The 11448-nt window shown below is 32.1% G+C and overlaps 1 pseudogene; it reads left to right on the top strand.

Annotated features, from left to right (window-relative positions):
• The first annotated feature begins 4252 nt into the window (after positions 1–4252).
• LOC134270410 (multidrug resistance-associated protein 1-like) lies at positions 4253–10148 on the top strand (annotated as a pseudogene).
• The last annotated feature ends 1300 nt before the right edge of the window (positions 10149–11448 follow it).

Raw genomic sequence — 11448 nt, 5'->3', positions numbered from 1 at the left:
TAGTGTTTATCATAGAGAAAACAATTGGAAATGGAAATATTACAACATATCTTAATTAATATGCAAAGACTGCGCACTATCATTGCGTGTCGACAAGAAGAGATGAAATAAAGCGCTATATATATCCGATTGGGTTTCGTACTTCCTTACACTTTGACTAGTACTACCACAGATGAACAGTACAAAGATATATACATGTATCAATATGTTGTAATACTTATTTCCTTTGTTTGAAACGAATAATTTTTTTACCTTGCCTACACTCGCCAAACTAAATGGATTGTCATGTGTTAAATGATGAAGTATCAAAAGCATGATAAAAAAATTTAAAACTTAGCCCCTGGAGACAAAATTGGAACATCACGAACATGTATTACGGTAAAGCCGGTGTAACGACGAAAAGTGACCCCCGTAGAATATTGATTATATTGAAATATTGATATGATTTGAATTTTAATTAAGCTGTGTATGTAGAAACTAAAAATATACTTGGCAAAAAAACTTTAAGACTTTAAATATCAGGATCGAACGTCGTTAAATACTCATTACAGGTTTAACATACTCATAGGACTCATAGGACTCTCCTCAACATTCTCATTACAGGTATTACATACATTACATACTCATGACAGGTATAACATATTCATTACAGGTATAACATACACATTACAGGTATAACAAACTCATTTCAGGTACATGTATAACATACTCATGGGGAAGCCCAATAGTGCAAACCAAAAATAAATAAAGAAAAACGAAATTAATATATAAAGAGAAACGAAATTAATATATAAAGAAAAACGAAATTATTATATAAACGGAAACGAAATTATTAAAAAAAGATAAACGAAATAAATATATAAAGAAAAACGAAATTATTAAATAAAGAAAAACGAAATTATTAAATAAACCAGTTCGTATTTCTTTATTTAATAATTTCGTTTTTCTTTATTTAATAATTTCGTTTATCTTTATATATTAATTTCGTTTTTCTTTATATATTAATTTCGTTTCTCTCTATTTAATAATTTCGTTTTTCTTTATTTAATAATTTCGTTTTCTACTTTTAATAATGTCGTTTTTCTTTATATATAAATTCCGTTTCTCTTTATATATTAATTTCGTTTTTCAATTAGAAAACTGAAACTAAAATACGGAATTTAAATATGTGCATGGTAAGGGCCTGCAGGTGTCGTAACAGTAAATCATGGCTGACGCAAAATAATCCTGGAATCTTCCCTTCCGATTCTGGCATTTTTATACGAGACTGGAGCTGAATTCTTTTATGAGATGAAAAACAACATGTAAACTTCCTGTATTGACAAGATTTATTAAAATTTAGGGCGTGCTGATTTTTCTACATACTGTCAAGTGTGGGGAGTGATTAGGCCCTGGACTGAATTTTCAAACACCTGCTCGACTTCGACCGAAACAAACTTGTGTGTCTTGCAGGATGGCTATGTATTTTTTGGTACTAAAATCTTTATAAAGAATGGTATTACAAGATCTGAAAAGTAAACTTCTGAGAAGTTTGTTTTGAATTAATTACACCTACTCCAACTTGCGCATTTTTTGGTAAAAATATATAGCAGGATGTAATATTGTTGTGCAACCTGAACCCACGAATCATTCCATAAAGCGCATATGCTATAAAGCATCACCTCGTAGCTCTTTACGCCTTATATCGAAATTACAAATGTGTAGTGGAAATGAAAAATTAAAGATCATATAAATGTCAAATTAACAAACGTAGAAAAAATATGTACATACGGCCGAAAATTCCCATTTCCGTGAACAATTCATAACTATTCAATTTTGTTTATATGTTGTGTCATATCCCCACATCATTGTTGGAGTCTGTAAGCCTTGACTTAGCGAGGGTGGCTGTTTCTGTTTGCACAGAATTAATGACATTCCAATAAAGCTCATGAATCGCGAGAAGGTCATGATCAAGACCTTGAGTATCGTATTACTGAATTCCCTCGAACTTAACCTAGCGTCCTATCTGTGTACTATAAATCATAGGTTGTTGAAACTATAAAGAGAAAATTGATTTGATTATTTTGTGGGATTTGTTTTGTGCAAGTGTGGGCATTGTTTGGTCACAAATATAACTGATTTATAAATACAGATTGAGAGTATGCCATTTAGAATATGTGATTCAAGTACTATAGTAGTCATGTACTACCACTGACACGAATAATACAGATTGAGAGTTTGACATTCATTAAGACCAAGAAATCAGAAGTGTTTTGCTTTATTTCTGATATAGTAAGCAATCATTAAAATCTACTTATTGTAACCACTTTGACTTGTTTTAAGTTTTGCACTTGTTATCTTTAAACATTTTTTTACAATGTCAAACAAACTCACAAAGTCCGATATTACGTATTATTATACGTTTTTTTTTTCTAATGCATGTACTGTAAAGCCATGGGGATTACATAAATGTTAAAAATTCAACAGTACATGTTGTAAATAACGTAATCTTAACCTTCATGTTTATCTTAAATATTTGTGAAATTTATTAGGATAATCTCTTTAATGTTTCATGTCCAAAGTGATTATTAATGTGTCCAGATTCATTATTTGCTGATCATTAGACCTTTCGAGCAGAGGATTTGAGAAAGCTACATGTAATGTTAAACAATTCTTAACGTCAACATCTCACCGAATTAATCACTGGCCAAATTATGAGACTGGCTTAAGTTCAAATTCATCGTGTTATTGTAAGATAAAAACACAAATCTAAGCATATTACTATTAGATACCAAAGGTTAAATTCTCCCCATTCAATTATTGTAATGGTTATGCATTCGATTTGGGAGTCGGTGAGTGCAAAGGCAAACATCACACTTGTAAATTGTCGAAACAAAATCAAGGCTAACAGACGCGTGCGCTAATGATTTATGGGTTCAGGCCCTTACCTTGCATATCTCTAAATTCCTTATTTTAGTTTCAGTTTTCTACTTGAAAAACGAAATTAATATATAAAGAAAAACGAAATTATTAAAAGTAGAAAACGAAATTATTAAATAAAGAAAAACGAAATCATTAAATAAAGAAAAACAAAATGATCTATTTAATAATTTCGTTTTTCTTTATATATTAATTTCGTGTTTCTTTATATAATAATTTCGTTTTTCTTTATATATTAATTTCCGTTTTCTTTATTTAGTAATTTCGTCTCTCTTTATTTAATAATTTCGTTTTTCTGTATATATTAATTTCGTTTCTCTTTATATATTAATTTCGTTTTTCTTTATTTAATAATTTCGTTTTCCTTTATTTAATAATTACGTTTTTCTTTATATATTAATTTCGTTTTTCTTTATTTAATAATTTCGTTTTCCTTTATTTAATAATTTCGTTTTTCTTTATATATTAATTTCGTTTTTCTTTCTTTAATAATTTCGTTTCTCTTTATTTAATATTTTCGTTTTTTCTTTATTTATTTTTGGTTTGCACTATTGGGCTTCCGTACATGGGACTATTCCTAGTATACTCATTATAGGTATATAACATACACATTACGGGTATAACATACTCATTACAGAATCCGAGCAGTGAGTAATATTTATGTTTATAGGTTGTAATATCCCTGAATATTTACATTTCCAATGTCTTTGTCCGAGATAAAATTACCAAATGTAAATGTAATTGATTTCCTCATATTTACATTTCCAATGTCTTTGTCCGAGATAAAATTACCAACTGTAAATGTAATTGATTTCCTCATGAATGTTTTGGCGCGGTTCCAAAAAAAAACCACGTGCAGGGCGGGACAACACCTAGAGAGATGCAGGCTTGGAGCCCGTGGATTGGCGGAATCAAAGCATGTAAATATAAGGAATAACTGTCAGATTTTTCGAATTCATGAAGATGATCAATGGATTGGCTTGTGTGATAATTTTATGCATAAACGCCTTCGGCGTTTATGCAAATTATCACACAAGCCAATCCATTGATCACTTCATGAATTCGAAAAATAAGACAGTTATTCCTTAAATGAATGTTTTGGCGCGGTTCCAAAAAACCACGTGCAGGGCGGGAAAACACCTAGAGAGAAGCAGGCTTAGAGCCTATGGATTGGCGGAATCAAAGCATGTAAATATAAGGAATAACTGTCTTATTTTTCGAATTCATGAAGATGATCAATGGATTGGCTTGTGTGATAATTTTATGCATAAACGCCTTCGGCGAAAAATAAGACAGTTATTCCTTAAATCTGGTCGTCCAATCTGTCAGCGAGATGGAGATGAATATTGTGTCAGCAGAAAGGGTAGAGGAATTCACGAGACTTCCACCAGAGGTGAACTAAATCATATCAAAGTTATAGTCACAACCAATTGCCCAACTCATATATAGGTCCATGTTAATCATTTCATCTTTGAAAAATTAATAAATCCACTTTAAACATGATAAGTTTCATCGGCATTTGCATAAAATGTAATATTTACAGGCTGAATGGATTGAACCCAAGAACCGTCCATCCTTTACTTGGCCTGAAACGGGGGAAGTTGAATTCAAATCCTACACCACCCGGTACCGGGAAGGTTTAGACCTCGTGCTGAGAGGACTCGACTGTGTCATTATTACCATTACAGGCTTAGTTTGGACTTTCAGTAAGGGGTGGCATTCTCAACGTTACCTAATTAGCTTCTGAAATTTACACAGCTTCCCATCACTGTTGAAATATACATGTGATAGATATGCGGTCGAATGTAGTAAATAGCCAATCAAAAGTTCTCTCACGACACAGAGGTGGGGCATAAGTCGTCTCATCGTTATCAACAACAATTTAAAGTTCCTGATGTTATTAATTTCGTAACCAATGAGAATCTACTAGTATTCGCTTTTACGTAGCGCCGAGAAAGTCACGCCCTATTGAAAGTCCAAAGATAGGGTGAAAAACTCATAAAGGGGCGAAAAGGTTTGGCAACATTCTCATTCGGCTACGAGAAGACTTTGTTGATAAAGTTTTTTAAAGAAAAAATAATAAATTGTCACTTTTAAGCAAATTAGGAATATTAAGGTAAAAAATTGCAAAAAAAAAAATTCAAAATTTATCGACAGCTACGTTGGCTGTTTAAAATTTCTCATCATATCCATCAAGTGTTAAACAGGTTGGGCACAGTTCCTTTTTTCGGGGAAGTATTATTACACTTTTCAGTAATAAAAATATTACTCAATTGGGGAATTATTGTCACATTTTTTAAATAATGCCTCTAATCCATTTATTAAATAAAAAGTGCATAAAAATACAATGTGATGTGTTTAATCTTTATCAAACAAACCTCGCTGACTGAAAAATTCGGACCTCCATTGCTGCAGACAAGAGTAAGTTGAGATTTAAGGTCATACGCAACGTAGTTTGAACTTTTTTGGAGTCTTCCCTGGAGTTGAAGAGTTCCACTAAATGAAGGAACTGTGTGCAATATTTTTAATGTCTATATATGAATTTGTACACCTCTTCTAAAACAATTTTTGATGAAAAAAAATCTGGAATTTATGTTTTATAATTTTTGTAAATTTTTATTTGAATTATGCAAAAACGTTCAAAATTCGATATCTTTTCAAAACCCCTGGTAAGGCATGCTGATTTTTTGTCTAAGAACATGTAATGATATAAGTTTAAACTTAGAATATCTTGGAAAATTATCAGTAGGTAAGGTACGTTGCGTATGTCCTTAATAATTTTCCATGTTGATAAATGGTACCAAAAGTATGGAATCTAAAAGGGGCATTCATTCCAGGACCATTTAAAAAGAATTTCGTTTGAAATTTAATATTTCAAATAACTATTTTTATCTGTAAAAGAAGCTATGATATTTAATAGCGAGCGCAGCGAGCGTCGCGAAGCGACGCTCGCGAAGCGAGCTCAATAGACTAACGTGTAAGAACAGAGGAAATTCGGATTGAAATCTGTACATACGTCAGCCAAATTTCTCTGTGCAACATTCCCAGAATTCCTGCACTACCCAATGTCCTTTGCGCGAATAAATCAAAAATAGTAAAAAAAAATAAAGGAACATTGTTTCTTACCGAAATCTTAACGAAATGATTTTGCCTTACCTTATTCAAAAAAATACCCCCATGCCACAACACCGGCTTTCACCTTGCCCTTCGGAAATGATACAAATGACGTCACCGGAAACTTACGAATTTTGACGATATGCTAATTAAGTCATGTCGGTTGCTTCCGTGAAATAGATAAATAAATAAACAATAACGTAAAGCATAAAAAGCTTTCAGTTTGTAGAAATCTTTCAAAGAAACAAAAAATAACTCTGCAATGTTTTTCGACCGAAATTGTGCTAGATCTATAGTTTAAAACAGACGCTCGGCCGTTTCCGTAAGCTCCGACGAGCTCCGTGACGTCTGTGACGTCAAAGCTAGTCGAAATTCTCGTGCGACTTGATGTTTGAAGTGGCTGATCAATTTTTCAAGTGTTTTGATGGTACAACTGCGCTCGCCTCAACGGTCACGCCGTAAAACATATTATTATTATTACGATCTCATTTAAAGAAATAGTATAGAATTAATTTAGAACGAATAAACTCATGAACGAGTTAGCAAGTGCTGAACGTATCTATTATCACAATTTTAACACAGGTAAGCTACCGTAAAAAATTTATATCATAGAAATATTTCATCACTCTTTTTCAGTTTTTTGCAGCAATAAATATTGCAGTTTTTAGCACACATATACTTAATACGCAAGTTTCGAGATTATCTCCCTTGGTGCGCTCTTTCGTTAAGGAGGGGAGTTTCGTTGCCGCGTAAACAAACAGGTGGGACAACTATATTTGATGTTTATATATTGGATACATTGTATCATCGATATACTGGTTTATCATAACTACATGATTATATATATTAATTGTCAGGATGCACTCTACATTTCGAGAATAACCGAATTAATTTAAAGAAGTCATTTTTTAAAGTTAAAAAATCGTAACAAAAAAGAAAATGTCGGTGGATGTGAGACTTTTCAGACGAGGGAAGAAATTAGGACCTCTAATAAAACCGGTACACATGCATCTGATCATTGTACGTAGGCGATCTAAATGACACATTGATTCTTTTCCTTATTATAATTTCAAAAAACCCACAAACTTTTAAAAAAAAAAAAAGAAGAAGGTTGTACGATCAAGAAAATCGGTTACTTTTTATTAAGACTATGACGTTTCTTTCGTTTTCAAGTACCTATAATTTAAAGTAGATTTGTAAATATGCATAGTTGAACTTGATAAAATCATCAAATGCATCACTGCTTAATATCATTATCTTTTTATAACATTTAATAAATTTTAAAAGCCATAAATATCGTTCATTTACTTATGCACGTTTGTGTACAGAAACAACCTGTCCCACCTCCCTGCCGAAATGGATACTTTTTGCGCCTCTATCGTAGGAGAGTTACAATCTCGAAACTGGCGTATTGACAATAAATATTTAGAGGATGTGAAAATATTCTTGCACTTTTTCTTTTATTCAAAACAAACACGAGAATAGATGCTAAATGAGTGAAAATTCACGAATTCAGTAATGTTTTTATTACTGAAAAGAGTAATAGTTCCCTTTTAAAGTAACACTTCCCCGAAAAATGAACTGTGCCCATCCTGTTAGAGTGATGTAAAATAAGCAAAATCGAAATTAAAGAAACCATTTTTCTTCATTTTAATTCCTGGGTTTTTTTTCATGGATACATATTTTAGTTATATTTAAAAAATTATATTTTTCTTACCTAGATAGGTATTGTAGGCAGAACAGGAGCTGGGAAATCATCCGTGACGCTGGCACTGTTTCGCATCATTGAACCAGCTGGAGGAGACATTAGAATTGATGATATGTCGATATCTTCTATGGGTCTACATGACTTAAGATCTAAAATAACAATACTACCGCAGGTAAGTCATTTCTTCAAAATGAATTCGGGGTATCTTTCATGTGGGGTTTTAGCAAAAATCTTATTGTTATGTAGCATTACAGTATAAATAATTGCATACACTCTGTAACTACCGACTTATATCTTTATCATTCCTTCTACTTCACTTCATAGTAGTGATTTATAGTTGATTTATATTTCTGAAATACTTTGTTCTAATGTATTGAGTAATTGCATCAATATTTTTTATGTTCCTCGTCTTTTTTTTTTGTCTAAATGCTCAGTAATTTTTTTATTTACTTTCAATTGGTATTTTAATTTGATGTAAGATATCAAGATTTTTTTTTTGCATTTTCTTATTACTTTGGACTTAAGTGCGGAATAATTACTGAAAAAGTTTATTATGTTTTCTACACTTTGGTAGATGTACTAAATAATTATTGACATTTCTACGTTGACCTTAAGTACAAAAAAATCTTGGCAAATATAAAATCGTTGTATTTTTTTCAGGATCCTGTCATATTTTCTGGATCAATCCGTTCTAACTTGGATCCGCTCCAGAGATTTTCAGATCAGGATCTTTGGGTTGCGATAGAGAGAGCTCATATGAAAGATTTTCACTAACTGTGTAGGGCAGCTAGATTACGAGTGTGGGGAAGGAGGTCAAAACTTAAGGTAAGAGCTCATGTGAAAAATAGAGGTCTCAAGTGAAAGCCCAAGTCAGAACTCAAGTTAAAGATCAAGAGAAAACTTCGGGCGAAAATTTTGATTAAAACTTGGTGTGAAAAATTCAGATGAGAACTTAAGGAAAAAAGTATGGATGAAAACGTTATGTGAAAACGTCTCATGAGAACTTCAGGTAAAATATTTGTTTTTGAAGAATCACAGTATCTGATTTTAGAAAGTGAATATTTCAAAACATATGATAACAGATAAAGTCCATTTTTTAAAAATGTTTCAGTCACAAATTAATTCGGTTGATCTTCATAATAAATTACATACGCCAAGTTATTTTGTTAGGAAAATTTCTCCTTCTCAACAAGTGTGAGGCTCAGTTAAGTACATCTTCACATTTTTTTAATGCGAGTCTGCAAATAAAGGATCTTGAATTTTTTCTGCACCTCTCCTACCGATTCTCAGAATAATTAGAAAGAGGTACCCATATATATGTTTGTCTTTTAATATGGATGATGCAATATGCAATTTTGTCACTTATAAAATGTGTAATAATAAGTGTATCTTTAAATTATTTATTTATTCCATGTTAGAAAAGGCTCCATTTTGAATTATATCTATGTATCCATGTGTATATTTTGTCTCTTATGTAGCGTTGGTCAGCGACAGCTGATTTGTCTGGCTAGAACTCTACTACACAAGACAAAGATCCTGATTCTGGACGAAGCCACGGCAGCCGTGGATGTAGAGACAGACAAACTGATCCAGAGGACGATTAAATCAGAGTTCAGTGACTGTACTGTACTGTCTATAGCTCATAGACTCAACACTGTGATGGATTACGATAGTTAAGTTACTGTCTATAGCTCATAGACTCAACACTGTGATGAATTACGATGGGTAAGGTACTGTCTATAGCTCATAGACTCAACACTGTGATGGTTTACGATAGGTAAGGTACTGTCTATAGCTCATAGACTCAACACTGTTATGGATATTATGATAGGAGAGTTACTGTCTATAGCCCATAGACTGAACATTGTGATGGATTATGAAAGGTGAGTGACTGTGCATAGCTCATAGACTCAACACTGTAATGGATTACGATAGGTAAAATACGGTTTATAGCTCATAGACTCAACACTGTGATGGAGTACGATAGATGAGTTATTGTCTTTAGCTCATAGACTCAACACTGTAATGAATTATGATACGTAAGGTACTGTCTCCAGCTCATAGACTTAACACTGTAATGGATTATGATAAATTAAAGTTTAGAGGACACTTAAGTGGCAATCTTATGATGAATTTTAATATTATATTTTAACAGAATAATGGTAATGGACAAAGGATTGATAGTCGAGTTTGGAGGCCCACAAAAACTACTGGAGGATAGATCCGGGATCTTCTACTCCATGGCTAAAGCTGCTAACCTCGTTAATTAACATATTTTATCTAGAATCGTTACAGTACTGCAAAATCACTTATCAAATCCCATGAACCAATATATTTTCCTCAAACTGCGAAAATTTTACCTTTAGAAAATTTGTGATTTTACAGTATTATTTTGTACCAGTTTCTCAATAAACGGATATTCAAATTGTATTTGATTTTAAAATAATTTGCGTTCAATCTTTCTACTTTCATTTTCTAGGATTCCTCTAAAAAACTACTTGATTTTGAAATAATTAATAATAATTCATCAATTATTGATTAATAAATAAAGAAATATATAAATAATAATTAAATAATCATTATAAAAAATCTACATATTTAATTTTCGAAATTGACGATACAAACAAGATCATTATTTCCCAGAAATATTTAATCTTTCTTTTTTTTATAAGAAGAGTTTTATGCTAAAATATGTCTCGATGTATTTTTGAAGCATATAATAACTACTTTTAATTATTTTACTTCTATGAAGAATATTTAAATAACTGTCTTATTATGCATAATCTTAATTCATCGATAGCTCTTAGCTACTATTACATTGTTTTGAAAAAGAAATATCTATTACATTGTTTAAAACACCGATCGATCTGCCACAAAATAAACAATTAAGATATAGTGGTCAGTGACAAAGACAGTGTCATGACTGTGTACCCCGAGTCACTGGTAAACTACCAATGGCTTGGAAGTTCTTTCATAACAGTGTTAGGTTTTCGAGAACCATTTTCTTTTCTCGAAACGGAGTAAAAGCATCAAAAAAGCTAAGGACGGATTAAGATTGCACATAATGAGACGAATGTTTTGATATCCATCATGAAAGTAAAATCAATAAAAGTAGTTTTAATATGACTAAAAAATACTTTGAAGCATATTCAAAACTGCTTTCATAGAATTAACTAATACAGTGTAATTTTGACCGTGTATTTTTTGTCGTTGATCGGACAAGAGGGAATGTTGACAGGGAAGTGAGCGGCGCTGTGGACCGGAAGTAGTAAAGCCGTATTCCAAGGACTCTTCCCGAACACATATAAAAGTCAAAAGTAACGAGGAATATGGTTTCCGAATTTATTAACAATTCACAGCGATAAAAATGATTGATATGGAACAACAAATACTACTAATCAGTTGGATATGGCAATATAGCCTCCAAACTGTTTAAAGTAGAACATGATGGAAAACCGTTGTACACTCGGCCTCCGAACTGATTAAGTGAAATTTGACAACAGTATTAAAGGGGAATTACACAATAGGTTAACAATGACAGGTGGTGACAATGAGTAAAAGTAATACAGGTTACAGTCAATGAAATACTTTGTTGGCATGTACATAAAGAACATCGATAATTAAATAATTGCATAATGTTTGTACGAGGGATAAAAAGGTACTTGAGCATAAACACTCTGTCCTTGTGGTGTTTGACAAGTATCGCC

The sequence above is a fragment of the Saccostrea cucullata genome, unplaced genomic scaffold (assembly GCF_032062105.1).
Source record: "Saccostrea cucullata isolate Sc308-1 unplaced genomic scaffold, CSIRO_AGI_Scuc_v1 ctg12316, whole genome shotgun sequence".
Classification (NCBI taxonomy): Eukaryota; Metazoa; Mollusca; class Bivalvia; order Ostreida; family Ostreidae; genus Saccostrea; species Saccostrea cuccullata.
Note: the sequence above shows the minus strand (reverse complement) of the source record. Positions and strands in the feature narration are given on the sequence as shown.